Genomic DNA, 5,500 nt, shown 5'->3' on the forward strand with positions numbered 1-5,500 from the left:
ACGAATCTTTACGTAGTGTTGTTATCTCTTTATTGTAGGGATATGAGGTCGCATTGCCTAATGATGTTCTTAGTGGATTGTCACTTATTAGAAGAATAAAGTATTAAATTGATTTTGTGACAATATTGGAGAATTGGCAACATTACCTTTGCCCAAAAAAATTTGTCCTATATACCTAACATAAATCCTTGATACACTTGAAAGGATAAGATAAGTTGTTGACTAGAATGTATACTAGGTGGGAGGAATGTATTGAGACTTTTGCTCATGTAATTAAACACACACATGGTCAGAAAACTGTCGTGGTTGTTGCAATATCAAAGAGGTATGTCATTGTCTTCATTTTAGAAGCAAAGTTTTTGAGATTTGAATATGATAAGAAATTTCATGCTAATGATTATGATTTCGCTGGTGTGTATGAAATACATGAGAAAGCATTATTTAGTAAATGCTATAGATTATATTAGTATTTGTTTAGATAGAATAGACTTTGTAAGCCTACTAGTATTATGCGCGAGTTGTTTGTGCATGAGTGTGATTTGTTGGGACATTTTGGTGTAAAGAAGATTTTACGCATATTGCATGAACACTTTTAGGATATGATTTGCCATTCATTGAGGTCGCATATAATTGGAGTGTTCATTTTGCTAAAAAGAAGAATTTAGATGTGCTTTATGAATACTTGTGGAAGTATCATTTGCCATTCATTGACTTGTTGCATGAATATTTATTTTGGCCTAAGATGAAAAAAGACTTCAATCATAATTGTGGCAGATAAATTATATGTAGAAAAGCCAAATCTAAAATTTAGCCATATGGATTGTATACACCCCTATCCGTTCCTAGTGAGGCATTGGTAGACATATTTATGGACTTTATTTTGGGGCTACCTAGAACAAAAAGGGATAGATATTCTACTTTTGTGGTTGTGGATAGATTTAGCAAAATGACATATTTCATTATATGTCATAAAAATGATGATGCCACAAACATAATTGACTTGTTTTTCAGAAAGATAGTGCGATTTCATGTTGTGCTTAGAAGTATTGTTTCTGATAGGGATGTTATATTTCTTAGTTACTTTTGAAAGGTTTTGTGGGAAAAATTGAGTACTAAGTTTTTATTTTCTATTACTTGTCATCTACAGATGAAAGGCTAGACTGAAGTTGTTAATAAGACCTTAACTTAGCTATTACGTATTGTTGTTCATAAGAATTTAAAAACTTGGGAGGATTGTTTGCCATTTATAGAGTTTACATTTAATAGGACCATGTATACTACTACTTCATATTCCCATTCTGAATTGTTTATAGATTTAATCCACTTACTCCTTTAATTTGGATACTTTTGGTTGATGACAAAAGTAGTTTGGATGGACTTTTTCAAATTCTTGATAAAATTAATGATAATTTATATCAAATAAATATTCTAGGTAAATATCATGTTTCTGCTATTTTCAATGTTACTGATCTTTTTCTCTTTGATGCAGGTAGAGATTCGAGGTTGAATCCTTTTAAAGAGAGGGAAAATGATGGGCCCCAAGGTGGACCAAGTTTTAAAGATCCTTTGCAAGTTTCAGATGGGGCAATTACAAGATCAAGAGTTAGAAAGATCAAGAAAACTATGTAAGGATAAGTGAAATCTACTTGAGATGAGTCTAGCAAGAGTCCAATATTTAAGATGAGTTTGAGAGAATGAGATCTAGTTCTCATCTACGTGATACAAGCAAAGGAAGAGTACAATATAAATTATGACCTATTATTATATTTATGTGATTGAAGGCCTTAGACTTGTTTATCTCATTAAAATGACTTATTTTATTAGTTATAGGAATTAGTCTAGAATAATTGGGCTTGAGGATGCTTGGTCTGCATATATTTTATTTTGTTGAACTAGGGTTTCAAGAGGATTTCGGTGGCCGAATTATTGTAGCGGCACTTTAGCCACGCACTATTCACTTAGAGGTATTTTTGGAAGATGGAGATTTATTTTAGTTTAGAGTTTTAATTAGGTTTTAGTTTAAATACTCTTTGTTGCCTCATTTTAAAAAGTTTATGAAAATTGATGAATTTTATTCATTGTGAATTAACCTTATTTCCTTTTATTCTTGAAAGAGTTTTTGAATTTATCAAAAGTAAATCACAATATTTGTGTCATTCCTCCTTTGTAATCCGAGTTTTTGAGACATGTTCTCCAACGGATCTATATTTTAATGTAATCTAGGGTTTTAAAACAAGTTTCTCAATGGGTCTAGATTTTTTCATCCATTAACTTGATTTTGATTTTCTTGGATGAGTTTTTAAATTAACTGTGGGTTTAAGAGATTCAAATTCCGTGAATTCACATCATTTATGGTGTGGAGATTGGATCCTTAAGTAAGCCTAGCCAACAATATACATCATCGTACGAAGATAGGAGGCTTCAGGAATAGAACTCATGGATTTATCTAGTGGCTCTCTTCAATGGAATATCATTTTCCTTAGAGCTACCCAAGACTAGGAAATTGACACATTTATATATTTCGTGTATAATTGTAGAGTGAATAGATAAACTGATATAATTTTGTAGTCATTGTCCAAGAAGGGGAGATTAGAACATTCCCATGGAAGACTAAGGCTCACCTTAGATAATCTAAGGAAACCCCGACTCATTATGTTGGATTGGTGTTACATGTGCAAGAAAAGTAGGGAGTCTGTAAATCACTTATTATTTCATTGCGATGTAGGCATGAGTTTGTGGAATGATATCTTTGCTAGAGCGGGTAGGGCTTCATTGGGTGATGCCATGAAGGGTTGATTTTTTGGTCAGCTGGTAAGGCATCTAGGGTAACTCTTAAATTGCAGCTATGTGGAAAATGATACAAATCTGTCTATAGTGGTGCCTATTGATGTAGATGAATGGTCGAGGTTCTGAAGATCATGAATGGACAATGGACAAGATTAGAACTTTTTTTTCTTCATTCTTTATTTCGTTGGTCAATTGTAATAGATTTTAATATCAAGAATGTACATGATTTCGTTGTATCTTACTCATATATAGGTGTTGCCCTTGTATATGTCTTATATACTTGATTTTGACTTTTTAATAAAATTCCTATTTACTAATAAAAAAAATTTATGCATATAGCTAAACCTTACCATTTTTTTTAATGGGCAAAATAAATTATTTAATTTGAAAAATATATAGCAACTTAGCAATAGTGGGAGGTGGAAACTTTATCAAACATTAAGAACAAACCTTATTGTTAAAAAAGCAAATTGGGATCTGGAATTGAATAATTTGGATCATATAAAGGTCATAAAGGTAGTTTTTTACATTGCAGAAGAATCTATCGACATTAGTATTTGAACTATTCATAGTTGGGGTAGTTGTTGAGGATCTCATCTCTTGCATCGTTGGATGATGGACATGGAGTTGGACACCAAGAGCCTCCCGATAAGACCTCCTGGTAGGGCATGTGTATGGAGGTGGATGATGATTAGGCACATATCCGAGCCTAAAAGCCTAAGAAAAAAAGAAAAGAAAAGAAAAACGATGTTACTTTAAAATGGCTAGAAAGCTAATTGATAGTTACTTTAAAATGGCTAACATAAAAAAGATGTTGAGATTCAAGTTGGTCAGGCAGTTGGAAGGTAAAGCCAATAGAGGCAAAAAATATTGGTAGTCATGGGAGGATGAAGATGGGGCAACACCTCCAAAGATGGTGATGGTATGATGAGTTGGTGGACTAAGTACTCTAGATCAAGGCTTAATGGCTTGAAGAATAGGGAAAAACTAAGGAAAAATAGGAAGATAAAAATGAAGAAAATGGAGAGATGGAGGGGAGAAGGGGAAGATATATGGTTTATTAGAGAAAAAGAAAGAGTGAAGGGGTAGAAGTCGGCTTAGTATTTTTTATTTATTTATTTATTTTGGGATGGGAAGAGTTGTTATGGGTACGTGTATGGAACGTACCACGTATACATTTTGATAAAGAAAATTCTATACATCATATTACCATTCTACTTACATCCCATTAAGTAAGATGTAACATATTTACCATCATTGAATAATCATTTATTAAATACTTATATCATCAAATGGTGATAAATGAGCCACATCATATATAGTGAGATGCAAGTGAGATGGTGATGTGATGTATAACATTACTTTTTTGATAAATAAGAGATTGATGTATAAGATTTAAAACTTGAACATCTTAAAAGATCCATTCTATATTTTTTAAACTTTAGTGAGCAATTGACACTACAACAATAGTGACTTTTCCCGACACAAATTTTTGCTAGGAAAAGTCTTATAAATCGTTGCTAAAACCTTTTACTAGCGATTTATACATCACTGGTTGTTCACCGGTATTATTCCTTCACTTCTAATTTACTACAATAGAAGTTCAAAATTGACACTAAAAGGTAAGATTTTCCAACGATTTTATTTGTCGCAAATAGTCTTGAATATCGCGTAGAGAGGATCTACCATTCAGTTCAAAATCATTGGAAAATACTAATTCCGACGATTTTTGTGATACAGTAGCTCCAACCTTATGAAAAGAAATATATGTTGCATTTCCTTATAGGATATTTATGCATGAATGTAACATGAGCCGAGTAGTAGATGCCATTACAAATGAAGTAATATTTTCATGGAGGGAGAGCAGCATGGTTAAACCAGAACACAATGAGAGTTGAATCAGATTCGACAATAACAGATGAAAATCCATGTATAAACAGAATTCAAGAGTTTGTTCCAAAGCATTTAATCATGTGGAAGTGTACGTTCTATTTCAAGAGCTGGTCGGTCCTAATAATGAATTCAACACATTAGGGGAAGAACCAACTACAACAACGTATGGACGAACTCTAGGAGCTATCGAAGGTAGAGGAGCCTTAAATGTATAAGATCAGATATTTAATGATTGTTGTAAATTCTCCATGAACCCTTCTATTGTGCCTCTTATTGGTGGGCGTGCCTTCTAGTGTAATTGTAAGTGTACGAGATGCAATCATTTTAAAAAATATATTTATGGATTTATATAAAAATAAATTAATTTTTTAATAATGACTTCATCTTTTTTTAAAATAATTACACGACGCTGGTGTACTTCATAATTCTATATATACTCATTCATTAATAGTAACTTTTGTGATATTATAAAAAAAAAATAGTAACTTTTGTGGAGTCTTTTCAATAACAAAAATTTTATGTGCAGTCATTTTTGTGCATTCTTTTGTGCACTCTAGTGATATGATTGGTTGGATATTAAAACAAAATTAATCCAGCCAATCATATCAATGGAGTACGCAGAGAGTACACAAAAGTGATTATATGTAGCATTACTCTTTCAATAAATAGACTAATTGCATACCATAAAAGAATCAACTTCATATCTCAATTAAAGTGATGTGCATTCATTCATCTTATAATTATCTTTTGTCGCTAACAAATTGGTTGTTATATTCTCTTAACACATTAATAGTTTAATAATGAGAAAGGTCCTCTCATC

The sequence above is a fragment of the Carya illinoinensis genome, chromosome 1, assembly GCF_018687715.1.
Source record: "Carya illinoinensis cultivar Pawnee chromosome 1, C.illinoinensisPawnee_v1, whole genome shotgun sequence".
NCBI lineage: Eukaryota > Viridiplantae > Streptophyta > Magnoliopsida > Fagales > Juglandaceae > Carya > Carya illinoinensis.